General features: G+C 52.1%; 2 long non-coding RNA genes across 2 annotated transcripts; both read right to left on the reverse strand.

The window, feature by feature from the left end:
- Window positions 1-3839: 3839 nt before the first annotated feature.
- LOC136008158 (uncharacterized) lies at window positions 3840-9688 on the reverse strand. Its single transcript, XR_010610004.1, has 2 exons — window positions 8567-9688; window positions 3840-4353 (listed from the first exon to the last, which is right to left on the reverse strand). It is a non-coding gene; the product is annotated as an uncharacterized LOC136008158 (long non-coding RNA).
- A 4081-nt stretch (window positions 9689-13769) lies between these two features.
- Window positions 13770-15261, reverse strand: LOC136008159 (uncharacterized). The gene is made up of 2 exons (XR_010610005.1): window positions 14522-15261; window positions 13770-14147 (listed from the first exon to the last, which is right to left on the reverse strand). It is a non-coding gene; the product is annotated as an uncharacterized LOC136008159 (long non-coding RNA).
- Window positions 15262-15606: the final 345 nt, after the last annotated feature.

Here is a 15606-nt window from a genome sequence, read left to right on the forward strand (position 1 = left end):
TGCAAGTAAGGCGAGCAAATTCAGGTTCCTGAGCAAATGGGTGATGGAGCTGACACACACAGGGATGATGATACCCGAACGTCACAGAAGTCTGCCCAGAGAAGCGGTAGATGCCCCATCCCTGGCAGTGCTCAAGGCCACATTAGCTTTCACAGAGACCACGTCAGAAAATCTCACCTAAAATTAAGAACAAAAACCCTACAGCAATAACGCAGATGAGAACAGCACTCCACGCATGACTCCTTCCGCAACGCCTCGCTCCTTCTAGATTTGCTAGATGGGACAGAAAATAAAGGAAAGAGCTTTTCTTTTAGGAGACGCTTTTCTTTTCCACGGTTCTTCTTCCTGGTAAGAGTCATCACAGGGCTGTATCCCACTCTCCTGATTCATAAAGCTCAGTTCCCCGACCATAATGTACACCTCAAGACAAGAACCAGAGCAGAACACACTTGGCCTGACCACCAAACCACGGCTCCCTTTAGTGGCCCCAAGAGAAGGGCCCTCAGTGGAAGGACAGAGCGTCTTCCCACGCTAGTAGTCCATACCAAGCTGGATCAACAAATTCAGGATGTTGTGGTGGAAGAGGAGCAGAGCTAGCGCTGCCCTACTAGCCCAAAAGAGGAGAACCAAGCGATGCCAGGATGTGCAGAGACACACTGGAGCACGGCCGCCTTCCTCAGCAGGAGCTGCCAAGATATTAATGACCGAGTTTGTCAAGTTTACTCCATCCCCAATTAAAAAAAAATAAAATAAAAACCCCATTGTAATGTTCTGAGCTCAGCATCTGCAGAGGCAACAAGGACACCAGGAAAAACAACCACAGTTTTCTGGGTGAGAATCCAAGCAACGGCAAAAGTTCTCAGATAAATGTAATAACTGAGCCCAGATATTTTGCTGCCAGCAGCACCTTCTGCAACACAAGGTTTACACTAACCACAGTGAATTCCCCTGGGGCGGAGCAAGGAGCCTGCCGCACCATGCACAGCACACACATCCAAGAAGAAAACCACCATGTATGGACCCTGGCTTTGGCAACACAGCTTCAGTAGCCTCAAGCCTGCACTACAGGCAACGAGGTCTCAGCATCTCCTGGATGAGAAGCTGAAGGCCCAGAAAGCAGCAGAGAAATGCAACATGTTATTAATTAATCCCAGGGTGAAGCTCTTTCCATCCTCACCACCAAACCAGGTTGCGGCCTGGCTGCCAGATGTGATGCAAACACAGCAAACTGGGGAGAGAGCACGGGAAAATCAAGAGGCTGAATCACGCACTGGGAGAGGGGGTTAGCAAAGGCCAGGGATGGCAAAGGCAGAACTAAAAGCCAGAGGAAGCCCGAGGACAGGCCATACAGGCCCTGGGGTCATACAGAGCCCACACAAACCCACAGACAAGACCAAGGAGGCTCAGGACCATCACATAAATCCCAAACCCCCTCCAGCACTCACACCCTGCTTTTTCTGGCACCCCTCTCACCCCACATCCCCTTCCCCACAGCAGGGCACCCCCTCTGCCTCACTACTCTCCCCTCCTCCTCTCTCCACCCCACAGCCTGCTCCCCATTGTTTCCCCACACACCCCACCAGGCACCAGCCATTCCTCCCACTTGGCCCCATAAACCCCCAATGCCCCACAACCTGAACCCCTCGTTACACCCAGCCTGGGGGCTCCAGACCCATTAGCACCCCTGAACCCCCCACCTACCCTCAGATGCTCCTGTCCCTGCCCAATCCTTCTCACACCTCTAGACCTACTCTCCACACCCTCTGCCCCCCACATCCCAAATAACTACAGACCCACTGGAGACCCCCTGACCCCCACATCCCTTCTCTCCCCTCCCCCAAACCACCAAGCCCACCTCAGACCATCCACACACACACACAGAGGCCCACTCCAGACCACCACACCCCTCCATCTCCCACCCCACACACCTCCCACCGACAGCCCCTCGCCGACCTGCAGCGTGCGCTGCCTCAGAGCCCGCAGCCTCTCCTGCCGCCGCCGCCGCGCTTCCTCCTCCAGCCTCCCCAACACCAGGCCCTGGGCCTCCTCCTCCACCTCCACACCACCGCCGGGCGCCGCCATCTTTCCCCTTATTTGCAAAATAAAAGACATAGGAAGAATCCCATTCCTTAGCTCTTAACCCCAATGCCTTCATTCTGGAGATGTCTGCACAGCCTGTCCCGCTTTTCCCCGCAGCAGGGCCTAGGGAGCTAGAACCATTTGCTTCCTAAAACATACACAGAAAACCAACCTTAACCTTGACAAGATCTAATGTCACCATGGGAGCTTTCATAAGGCTCCCTGCAAAAACTTGGTGGGGTTTTCCTGTTAATAAAAGGCAGCAATGAAAACATGAGCTAAGCAGCGGTTTCATAAGCAATCAGCTTCAGAAACGCTTTTTTATATATCATAAGCGGGCAGAAAATACGCACAGACACGTTAAGAGACTATGGCACTTCCCTGTGCGGCTCTGCTTTGGCACAGCAGAAAGCTTACCTTCAAGGCTGCTCCCACATGACTTTCCAATGGCTTCCAGGTAACAGGATACTGTGGAGTTGTTTTATTGGCATTTTTATTTTTGGCTTCCCTTTCCTTGGTTTCAGATTTTTGGGGGCATATAAAACAGGGAGATCTGATCTTTCATGGAATCACAGAATGGCTTGGTTTGGAAAGGACCTTAAGATCACCCACTTCCAACCCCCTGGCATACACAGGGACACCTTCCACTAGACCAGGTTGCCCCAGGCCCCGTCCAACCTGGCCTTGAACGCTGCCAGGGCTGGGGCAGCCACAGCTTCTCTGGGCAACCTGTGCCAGGGCCTCACCACCCTGTGGTGGTGCCACCTGTGCCACCTCCACACCACCGCCGGGCGCCGCCGTCTTTCCCCTTCTCCTTATACTCCGTACAACCCGCAGCGCGCATGCGCGCATCGAGCGCCGAGCGCCTTCAACCCACCGAGCGCCGAGCTTCGGTGGTGGGGTGCACATAAAATGATTCAAAATAAATGGGATTTAACAACTAAAAGGTAAAATTGTCCCAAATCATCCTCTTTGTGGCCTTGCTACGCTTCTTCCCCCGCTGTCCTAGGGCGCGCAAGGCTCAGTTGCGTTGATTGGAGGGGACGATTACTTCAAGGGGGCATTTAACCTTTTCGCACCCCCCCTTTTACCTTCTCCCCCCCGCAGCGGAGCTGCGTGGGGGAGAAGGTAAAAGGGGGGCTGTGAAAAGCTCCCCCTTCTAGCATCAGTTACTTGGGGGGGTCCTTGTCACCGCCCCCCCTGTACCTGGGGGAGGGCCCGTCCATGGGGGGGGGGCGGAGCTGCCCGTGCCGTGCCGGCCCGGCATGGCTTCCCGGGAGCGGCTCTACGAGCTGTGGATGCTCTACTTCGCCAAGGGGAGGTCGGCACCGGAGGACCCCACGCACACCGCAGTTCCTTCCCTCCCCTCGGGGGTGGGGTGGGGTGGGGGGGCAGCACCCCTTTTAACCCCCATCACCCCGCTGCCTGCATCCCCCTTCCCTAGGGGAAAGGGGAACGCTAAACCCTGCCTGCAACCCCCTGCCGGCACCTCCTCCCCGTCTCACCCCCGACTTGGGGGGGCACCGCGTTCCCTCCGTACCCCTCATTGCGGCATCCCGTGATCCCCCCGCCCCATTCTCCCTATTTGGGGGTCACCGCAAACCCCCCCCGCCCGCACCCTACTGCCGCATCCTGGGAGCCGCCACCGCGTGTCGTCCCCCCCCGCCCCGGATCCCCATTGCTATATCACGGGGATGACACCCCCCCCCCGTACCCCGAGTTCCGCGATCCCCCTCGGGATAAATTGAGACCACAACGGATCATAATCCAATTAAAATTTTATTAATTATAGCAAGTAGAATATGAGCAAAGACAGCGCTGGACGATCTTTCTTACGTTGATTTAACCTTTTCCGGAGTTCTACATTAAGGTTGTACAGGGAATTCAGGTTGTCCCGCCCCAGTGAAAGTGGTTATCACTTTGGATGTTTCCCAGGATATTAATTCCCACTTTAATGGTTCATGCGGGTTTCCATTTGCTTGGGTTATTATCAATAACAAAACTAACGGTATACCAGGAAAAAGGGTGTCTGTCAATTTTTGCCAATTTAAGTATATTTTTACCAGTCCTGGGGAAGTTCGGCCATTGCTGGTTTTGCATCCCATTGTTCTGGTTCTTTTCTCCACGGTTTATTCCTCCTCTGCCTCGCCCGTCGACTCGGTTGCTTCGAGCCACGGGGTGTACCATCTTCTCGGCAGCAAGGGAATTCTTCAGGAGAACAGCTGTTTCGGGCTTTCTGCCTGTTTACATAGGCTTCCCACTTTGCAGCCTTAACTAATGGGGCAAAGCAAGATACAGTTAGTACTTCCCTTCTACACTTTATAATCAAAATTTCGGCTATAAAGGGGACTGGTTCATTGGAGTGGTAACAATAATATTGAGGGTTTATTCCTTTGGCAAAAATCTCCCACCACTCATGGGATTCCCAAATAATTTCTTGTTTTAGACTCTAATTGTTTTAGTTTCCACACAGTGAGAGTTCTTTGGATTTTCCAACACTGTGTGCAAACTCCTATTGGAGGGCATCCACACTCACAGTGTGTCCACCATTTATCCTGACATACCTTACACCTAAAACAAGCAAATGGATAACAATTGCAATTCAAATTATTACACCTAATTCGTATACCTAGAGTACATACATTATTTACATCAGCATATCTTCTATATTCACTATTGTGTGGTTGCATAAGTTTAGCAATTTCCTTCAGCACACTTTGTACGCTTCCATATATAATAGAAAAGAGGAGAAATAATTATAGCAAATATAAACAGCAATACACACTTTATGCCAAAAGATAATGCGGCAAAATAATTAAATGAAGTCTCTATCATTACGTTATCTTTTCAGGGTTATCTTGGTGTCCCCTGGAGTACTGAGTACTTTCCAGTGGGGTCTCGTCACTGGGCCTTTAATGCGACTGGCTCCAATATTTTCTGGCCGTTAAACAAATAATGTCCCAAATATTTCACTTTTTCCTCCACAAATTGTAACTTTTCTTGTGATACCCGTAGGCCTTTTTGTGCAAGAAAGTTTAGAAGTCGAATGCTTTCTTTTCTTACATCCTCCTTATTATTCCCTGCTATGAGCAGATCATCTACATACTGTAACAGCACGTTCCCCGTTTGTACCTGGTATTCTTTTAGGAGCTCTTCCAGGTATGTTTGTAGCCCATATCCCTGGGAATACCTGATCCAGTATATCTTCAATCTGACTTCTCCCTCGACATGATTAGTGATCAAAATTAAGCTTTTAACATTTCTATATACTGTTGGTCCTTTACTTTTAAAGTGATCTCGCCTCCTTTGAAAGTAATGGTTGCTCCCAAGTGTTCTAACAAATCTCTCCCCAAAAGAGCTTTTGCGGAGTTAGGCATATACAAAAACTTATGGATGCCCCATTGTTTTCCCAATTGATATTTTAGTAGTTTACAAAAATAAGCCTTTTCACCTTGGCCAGTCGCCCCTTTTATCATCATATAATCGTCCCCAAAGGTATTAAAGCTTTGTTTAAAACTGAATACATTGCACCTGTATCAACCAAAAATTCCATTGTACCCAGTGGATCTGCTAGGGAAGATTCCCCTGGTCCCGTCAGCCTAGTTCCAATTCAATCACCCGAGCCACCCCATGGCACTCCCACTAGGGTAGTCTCACTCCCAGCGTCCAAACTCCTCATAGCACTCACACCGATCCGGCTCCACAGAAGAGGAGGTCACTCCCCCACTTCTGTCCGACATTCGTCCTCCACCAGTTTCAAAGCAACCAGCGCAGCCGTGGCTGTAGCACGACCCAGCTTTTTCTTTTCTACCTATTTCCAATTCCTATACACTCTCCATGCTTCCTCCTTCACTCCCATCCACATTTATTCATCAACCGTTCAATCCCGTCTGTCAACATGTCTGTCTGCCTGCCCCAGCACCCATCTCATGCTCAAACACAGGAACTGCGGGAGCTTCCCTCCTTTCCCCTTTGGTTTTCCCTTTTTTATTTATTTATTTGTTATTTTTCACAGGTGCTCACCCTGCTCTGCAGGGGTTACAGATGCCCGCCTCTGCAACAGCACTTCTGGTTTAACCCCTTCTTAACCCTGAATGTGAATGTGCTGCTTGTTGCCAGTGACAGCAATTTCCTCCTCCTTATCAATACCTGATAGGACAGAGGCAGAGGGTGCTCCTCTCGGAGGTACCTGTGATATATAATTTTCTTGATGACTGTCCCAATATCACAGGCTGAACAACATCTCTCCAGCTTAGCTTTCTGTTTTTCCAAAACCAAAATTAGGGATCTGGCAGGGTTATATTAATTTCACATTCTGTCTGCCACTCCAGGTGCTTTCTTAAAGCGAAACATGTCTGCATGCATTACTTCACTGCATTTTCTTGGCCACCTCAAAACCAACATAAATTGTAAAAAAATTCATTAGAATTCAGAGTTCCATTTTTAGGCCATTTTTCCTGATTTTCCAAAGTTTATAAAGGCCACCATTGATTACAATATTTTACCAATGTTTTCTTGTTTACCGAGCCCCCAGAAGAACCTCCCAGTTCTTTCCAATGTGCCAAAATGTAACCCGATGGGCTTTTCTTCAGAATTCCCTTGTTTTGACCGGCTCCCATTTCAAACAATCTCTTACAAATCTCTATAGCTTCTCTTTCCCGGTGCTCTGCAAAGGCACTTAAAATATGAGAGCACCCACACACAAGTTTTATGATATCCTCAGGGGATTCAGTAAGATAGTATCTCTGGGTTCTGCAGATCAACTCCCCTGTCGTTAGAACATAGTTTCAGTTCCAGCAAAATTTACACTGCCCTAGTATCCACAGCAGGTTCCACTGTTCAAAACTTGTTATGCACTCATATGTCAGGTTACGAAGGTTTTCCTGATATCCCCCGTTGATTGTCCCAAAAAGAGACATTAATTGTTGTATTCCCATTTTTTTTTTCCCTTTGTAACCACATCTTCTCAAATTTTCTTTGATACCTTCTATAAACCCTTTCTCAGTTTTCCATTCTAACTTCCCGGAAGTCCGCCAGGATTTTGTGGCTTTTCTCCACAAAGTAATCTTTTATTTCTGGTCACCGATTAGATAATTATAATTTTCTACCTGGCAGTGTTTTGTAAGACACCCCGAGCAGTATCTGCCCCACCGCTGTCCTGAGTGGCAATATCCACGTGAAATGCCACCCGTCCCATACAGTTACACTCCTACAAGGCACATACTCTCACAGGGCATATAGGAAATTCCCTTGCCCTTGTATTTCGTAAAGTTATCCACTGCGGGACGGGCAGCCGGACCTTCCCCCGCTTTCTGAGCTGCTTGATGGTTATACACAGACAAGACACAGGACAGAAAAACATAAACGCTTCGTCCGTCTCCGGCCGCTCCCCTCGCGGAGACACGGAACCGCGGATTAGGACTCCACACTCGCTTCGTAGCTACGCTACGTCTCAGTCACACAGAAACACATGGGCTCCCACACACTCACGCTATGGTTCCGCTTGCCCTTCTCCTGCTTCCTACACGGTCATTAGCAGGTCCGCCCTGGCTCCAAAACTTGGGATGCAGCGAAAACCCGGGCTCGCCCGATCCGCCTCCAGGATCGCTGGCAGCCGCGCTATCGGTCAAGCCCCCCCAGCTTGCAAGCCCTACCTGCCACGGGGAACTCCGCTGTGCGCCAGACGTCTCTGCACGCCTTACCAGCAGCCCCGGCCACGCGTACGCCCTACAGGCCCCCCAAAGTACCCAAATTCCAAGCATACCGCCTCTCCGCAGCCGGCGCAGGTCGCTGTCTGTCCCCGCAGTGAGCGGATGAGAAGCGGAGCTCCCCCAGGCAAGCGGCCGGGGGGGGGGGCTTAGGATATCCGCTCCTCACCTGATCCTGCAGCCGAACAGAGGCCTCCTGGCTGGCTCGCCAAATTGATACGCGGGTTGACTCCACAACTCGTTAAAGTTGTAAAGTAGGTGTGCTTTATTCAGCGCTGAGGTGCATGGGGATCGTTCCTCCAAAGTATGCACACCCAGGGTCGTTTTTCCTTTACATTTATTCCCTTACGCCTATACATACAATGGGTACCCTTCCCATGGGAGTCGAAGGCTTGCTGCCCTTCGCCCCCATCTTCTGGAACATCTCCGAACACGCACTCACTCGCTCCCCCTTGTTCCTGGCCCAGTCCCTCGCGGGAGATGGGAACCGCAGTACTTAAGGGTCCACACTCGCTTGGTTCAGTATATCGAACCTCTCATTCGTTATATTCCAGGAAACCCAATCCCGCCCGAACGGCAAACCTGCGAACAACTCTGCCGTGAACCCTCTGCAGACCTGCCGTGAACCCATTTCACTCTGCAGACCTGCCGTGAACCCATTTCACTCTGCAGACCTGCCGTGAACAACCTCACTCTGCAGACCTGCCGTGAACAATTTCACTCTGCAGTCCTCCGCCGCGAACTATTTCGCTCTGCGGAAAGTTTCGCAATATACTTACGCGTCCTGCGTCTTCGTCCGGACTCCCGTGCACAGAATTTTTATGGGATTTTACCGGTTTTCCCTTTGCTCATATTCTAGCATTTAGGTTCGTCGGTAAGGATGAGGTAAGCTGTTGGCCGCGGGGCCGCGAAATGTCGCGGGGCGCCCCCCCGGAGGACCAAAGCCCACCGTTCCGCATCCGAGTCACGGCACCAGAAATTGTTATAAATTGAGACCACAACGGATCATAATCCAATTGAAATTTCATTAATTATAGCAAGTAGAATATGAGCAAAGACAGCGCTGGACGACAGGGGAGTCTGCGCTCCGCCAACTGCCGTCCTGAGCAGTTCAAACAGTCCCTTTTTATACATCTTTACTTCCGTGTTCATGAAGTAGTGCAGGTACTCTGCCATGCTTCAGCTGTTGTTACGGGGTCGTTTTCTGCCGAAGTGAGAAGTCTTCCTCTTTTGTCCCATTGTTGACCCCTCTACTCCTATGTCCTTTGTTCGTCTTATCTCTGCCATATCCTGGAACATCTTACAGCTATCTTTAGGCAACATCTGCTATGTTTGCATAAGCGATAGGCGATTTGCGGTTCGCGACTGTTAGTCTATGTAAGCGATTTCATACTTTTTATTGCCTAACCTTTACATTGGGCTTAACATAAATCTTAATAAACAATATCCTAATTCATAGTTTCTTACAAGAAATAAAAGGTAAAATTGTCCCAAATCATCCTCTTTGTGGCCTTGCTACGCTTATTCCCCCGCTGTCCTAAGGCGCGCAAGGCTCAGTTGCGTTGATTGGAGGGGACGATTACTTCAAGGGGGCATTTAACCTTTTCGCACCCCCCCTTTTACCTTCTCCCCCCCGCAGCGGAGCTGCGTGGGGGAGAAGGTAAAAGGGGGGCTGTGAAAAGCTCCCCCTTCTAGCATCAGTTACTTGGGGGGGTCCTTGTCACCGCCCCCCCTGTACCTGGGGGAGGGCCCGTCCATGGGGGGGGGGCGGAGCTGCCCGTGCCGTGCCGGCCCGGCATGGCTTCCCGGGAGCGGCTCTACGAGCTGTGGATGCTCTACTTCGCCAAGGGGAGGTCGGCACCGGAGGACCCCACGCACACCCCAGTTCCTTCCCTCCCCTCGGGGGTGGGGTGGGGGGGGGGGCAGCACCCCTTTTAACCCCCATCACCCCGCTGCCTGCATCCCCCTTCCCTAGGGGAAAGGGGAACGCTAAACCCTGCCTGCAACCCCCTGCCGGCACCTCCTCCCCGTCTCACCCCCGACTTGGGGGGGCACCGCGTTCCCTCCGTACCCCTCATTGCGGCATCCCGTGATCCCCCCGCCCCATTCTCCCTATTTGGGGGTCACCGCAAACCCCCCCCGCCCGCACCCTACTGCCGCATCCTGGGAGCCGCCACCGCGTGTCGTCCCCCCCCGCCCCGGATCCCCATTGCTATATCACGGGGATGACACCCCCCCCCCGTACCCCGAGTTCCGCGATCCCCCTCGGGGGGCACCGCACCCTCCGGGACTCCCCCACCGCATCCCATCTCTCACGGGGGTATTTGGGGGGTACACACATCCCCTTACACCCGGCCCGGGTGGGTTTGGGGGGGTCCTTTCCCCCTTCCGGGTCCCCGCACCCTTGCCAAGCAGCAGGTGCGGCCGCGGTGACATTGGAGCAGCAGCAGGGGGGAAACGGGGGTTCCCTGTACAGGGGGGACCCTCCCGGCACCACCGCCTGTCCCGTCCCGTCCCGTCCCGTCCCCCCCTCGTATTTCCCTCTGCTGGGGCAGGTCCCACAGGCAGGGGTCCTGGAGAATGGGGGGTTCTGAGCGGCAGCGTGGGGGACCCTCCGTATCCACCTCCAAAGCCCCTTATGCTTTGTTTTCTCCTTAAGTATCCGTGCGTCCAGGTTTGGGGAAGGGTAGTGGGGGGGATCCTGGAGGAAAGGATCACACACCCCCCTGTGTCTCCCCCAGCTCCTATGCCACGGGCTGGGGTGTCCGTCTCAGAGAGATTGGGGTGAAGGGGATTATTTCTTCCCTAAAACCCTGCCGTGTTCCCAGCACATGGCAGGGGGTTCCAGGAGGGATGGGGACCCTGGGGCCACCTGGGAACAGGGACAGCGGTTGTGTCCATCTCCTCCCCTGGCCCCGCCATGTCCCCCAGGACCCCTGTTGGGGGGGGGGGGGGGCTTGTACAAGGGGCTCCCTTCTAGATCTCAATCCGGTGACAGACTCAGTATGGGAACACCAGAGATCCACAACCAAGGGAAAAAACTATCCCAGGAAGGTACATAGGAAGGACAGGGAGAAAAGAGTATTTGGGGTACAAGGCGCTTACTCAGTCACCAGAGGCTTCTGCAGTACTACAAACACACGGTGCAAGTAAGGGGAGCAAATTCAGGTTCCTGAGCAAATGGGTGATGGAGCTGACACACACAGGGATGAGGATACCCGAACCTCACAGAAGTCTGCCCAGAGAAGCTGTGGCTGCCCCAACCCTGGCAGTGCTCAAGGCCAGGCTGGATGGGGCTTGGAGCAGCCTGGTCTAGTGGAAGGTGCCCCTGCCTGTGGCAGGGGGTTGGAACTGGATGAGCTTTAAGGTCCTTTTCAACCCAAACCATTCTGGGATGCTATGAGTCTCCTTCAAAGTGGACAGTTAGGTGACAGTCAGGAACTGTTAAACTAAATACAGTCGTGCTAAGCTGAAGCTTAAATTGGGTTAAAGGTTTTCTTCAGCTAAAAAAAAAAAAATAAAAGTCTTCCTGAGGAACACACAGAGAACATTTTAATCTGATTTTTAACATTAGGCAAGAAAAAAAAAAGAGAAGATAAGTGGGGCTTTACCACACGATACTGTGAGGAGGAGCCTCACCACTGTCATGAGCATCAGCACAACAACCCTTGGGCAAAGAGCGAGCTCCAGACCCATCCAGCCCTCACACAGCTTCTACTGCCCATACTCAAGTCATTTGCAAAATAAAAGACATAGGAAGAATCCCATTCCTTAGCTCTTAACCCCAATGCCTTCGTTCTGGAGATGTCTGCACAGCCTGTCCCGCTTTTCCCCGCAGCAGGGCCTAGGGAGCTAGAACCATTTGCTTCCTAAAACATACACAGAAAACCAACCTTAACCTTGACAAGATCTAATGTCACCACGGGAGCTTTCATAAGGCTCCCTGCAAAAACTTGGTGGGGTTTTCCTGTTAATAAAAGGCAGCAATGAAAACATGAGCTAAGCAGCGGTTTCATAAGCAATCAGCTTCAGAAACGCTTTTTTATATATCATAAGCGGGCAGAAAATACGCACAGACACGTTAAGAGACTATGGCACTTCCCTGTGCGGCTCCTCTGCTTTGGCACAGCAGAAAGCTTACCTTCAAGGCTGCTCCCACATGACTTTCCAATGGCTTCCAGGTAACAGGATACTGTGGAGTTGTTTTATTGGCATTTTTATTTTTGGCTTCCCTTTCCTTGGTTTCCGATTTTTGGGGGCATATAAAACAGGGAGATCTGATCTTTCATGGAATCACAGAATGGCTTGGTTTGGAAAGGACCTTAAGATCACCCACTTCCAACCCCCTGGCATACACAGGGACACCTTCCACTAGACCAGGTTGCCCCAGGCCCCGTCCAACCTGGCCTTGAACGCTGCCAGGGCTGGGGCAGCCACAGCTTCTCTGGGCAACCTGTGCCAGGGCCTCACCACCCTGTGGTGGTGCCACCTGTGCCACCTCCACACCACCGCCGGGCGCCGCCGTCTTTCCCCTTCTCCTTATACTCCGTACAACCCGCAGCGCGCATGCGCGCATCGAGCGCCGAGCGCCTTCAACCCACCGAGCGCCGAGCTTCGGTGGTGGGGTGCACATAAAATGATTCAAAATAAATGGGATTTAACAAATAAAAGGTAAAATTGTCCCAAATCATCCTCTTTGTGGCCTTGCTACGCTTATTCCCCCGCTGTCCTAGGGCGCGCAAGGCTCAGTTGCGTTGATTGGAGGGGACGATTACTTCAAGGGGGCATTTAACCTTTTCGCACCCCCCCTTTTACCTTCTCCCCCCCGCAGCGGAGCTGCGTGGGGGAGAAGGTAAAAGGGGGGCTGTGAAAAGCTCCCCCTTCTAGCATCAGTTACTTGGGGGGGTCCTTGTCACCGCCCCCCCTGTACCTGGGGGAGGGCCCGTCCATGGGGGGGGGGCGGAGCTGCCCGTGCCGTGCCGGCCCGGCATGGCTTCCCGGGAGCGGCTCTACGAGCTGTGGATGCTCTACTTCGCCAAGGGGAGGTCGGCACCGGAGGACCCCACGCACACCCCAGTTCCTTCCCTCCCCTCGGGGGTGGGGTGGGTTGGGGGGGCAGCACCCCTTTTAACCCCCATCACCCCGCTGCCTGCATCCCCCTTCCCTAGGGGAAAGGGGAACGCTAAACCCTGCCTGCAACCCCCTGCCGGCACCTCCTCCCCGTCTCACCCCCGACTTGGGGGGGCACCGCGTTCCCTCCGTACCCCTCATTGCGGCATCCCGTGATCCCCCCGCCCCATTCTCCCTATTTGGGGGTCACCGCAAACCCCCCCCGCCCGCACCCTACTGCCGCATCCTGGGAGCCGCCACCGCGTGTCGTCCCCCCCCGCCCCGGATCCCCATTGCTATATCACGGGGATGACACCCCCCCCCCGTACCCCGAGTTCCGCGATCCCCCTCGGGGGGCACCGCACCCTCCGGGACTCCCCCACCGCATCCCATCTCTCACGGGGGTATTTGGGGGGTACACACATCCCCTTACACCCGGCCCGGGTGGGTTTGGGGGGGTCCTTTCCCCCTTCCGGGTCCCCGCACCCTTGCCAAGCAGCAGGTGCGGCCGCGGTGACATTGGAGCAGCAGCAGGGGGGAAACGGGGGTTCCCTGTACAGGGGGGACCCTCCCGGCACCACCGCCTGTCCTGTCCCGTCCCGTCCCCCCCTCGTATTTCCCTCTGCTGGGGCAGGTCCCACAGGCAGGGGTCCTGGAGAATGGGGGGTTCTGAGCGGCAGCGTGGGGGACCCTCCGTATCCACCTCCAAAGCCCCTTATGCTTTGTTTTCTCCTTAAGTATCCGTGCGTCCAGGTTTGGGGAAGGGTAGTGGGGGGGATCCTGGAGGAAAGGATCACACACCCCCCTGTGTCTCCCCCAGCTCCTATGCCACGGGCTGGGGTGTGGGAATCGCCGGGACAGGAGCTCATCAGATGATGACCGACAAGTCTCGTTTATTGCTAAGCAGATGGATACTTATATACCTTGCTTGCATGTTTATAGTTTGGTTACAGAGAGATCATTGGCTCATAGCTTCTACATGTTACAAGATCATTGGTTTATAGCTTCTACATTTTTGCAGCTACACCGTGCACCCCCCCACCATCCTCCTTCTCATGCACTTATCACTTAGTGGCCTTGGCTGTGATTGGTCATAGTATGTTGCTGTTTGCCGGTGTCCTTCATTTCCTCATTATCTGGCGTGAGAGGTTTGCACCATCTTCTACACAGATGTCTTGTTTCAGCTCGGTGATGGGAGCGTGACCTTTTGACCTTTTTCGACAAGCCAATCCTCCACAATTCCCCCTTTTTCTTTATAAAGGAATAAGGACTGAGTCAGGAGTCGTTGTAAACAAGCAGAACAACATTGCAAAGCATAACAAAGTAACAAACCCCCTATAATTATGAGACCTATAACGGCAAAGCAGCTTGTAAAGCAAACGTATATGCAGCTCTATGAAGTGAACCTCGATTTTCAAATAACTCGAGTAATTCAAAATCTGTACTTCTAAAATCAGCTAAATATTTCTGAAGCGCTATAAGCGGGTTGCATAAAAGATAATTTGACAGACTATACAAAAGGTCTTTGTTTCAGCTAACTCTGGCGAAGACGCCTTATAGACTGACAACCACCACAATATAATTCTACTGTAGGGTCACACTGATGACAAAAACTACAGAGTTACCGAAGCACTTGTTGTATCACCAATCTCAGTTGTACCACTATATGCCTGTGGCCATGGACCGGATCTAGGAGGGCGACCGTGCTCAATGAAAGCTCTGTGTTGACTAAGGAGTTAAGTTCTTCTATTAGTGGCTGTAGCGCTCCGTGCAAGCAACGCTCCTCCCGGGCCTGCGAGTCAGGGTCCATACACTAGCTCGGAGACGCCGTCACTGGAGCTTCTGCAACAGCCGGTCTTAGTCACTTGGATGGTACCCACAAGGGTCCTGCAGGAGCACAAACACAGGCGTAACCACGGCCCAGATATATTACTTCTGCCGGTCCCTGCCACAAATCTGTATTAGGATCTCGATAGTACGCCTTAAAAGAAGGCTTTATCTTCTGTTTGTACAAAGTGCTTAATAACCGCTGGAGTTTGTTCATCACCAAAGATGCATAAATAATTTAACGTAATTTCACCCATATAATCAGCATCGATGGCACCTGGAACAATGAATAGTCCTTTCAACGCAGATGATGATCTCCCCAGTAGCAAGGCTAGTCTCATAGATTCTTTTAACAATTCTGGACCTAGCTGGACTTGAGCCTCCTTAGTGGAGAACTGTCCAGTTCCCATCAGGTGTTGTAATTGCACCCCAATCAGGGGATCTCCCTGGCCTCGCTGAACTGCAACTGCCTCTTGACAGGTTTTCTGCCAATACATGTTCCATAACAACAACTGCGAAGGGGTGAGGATCAATTTCACAATACTTTTAATATAACAGCAAATCTGTTCCCCAAATATATGACAGCATCTGCCTAGTGGGTTCAAACTGAATGCCTGTAATATAACAGTTCGCCTTAACTGAGATAGCAATTTCCAATTTAAGGGAGACATTTCAGCATTTACTGCCTGACCTTGAGCGTTAATCTGGTACTTAACAGGAAAGGCGAGAATCTTTTCCTGCAACAATCAAAATCATTGTTTGACAGAGCCTCTCTCTGAATAGATTTCCAGTCTATCACCTGGGTTCGCATTTGTCTGCCTGTGCTCTGCAACTTTACCTTCCTTTCTTCTCTCCCCCCCCCCTTTTTTTTTTTTTTTTTTTT

Source organism: Lathamus discolor, chromosome 2 (genome assembly GCF_037157495.1).
Source record: "Lathamus discolor isolate bLatDis1 chromosome 2, bLatDis1.hap1, whole genome shotgun sequence".
NCBI lineage: Eukaryota > Metazoa > Chordata > Aves > Psittaciformes > Psittacidae > Lathamus > Lathamus discolor.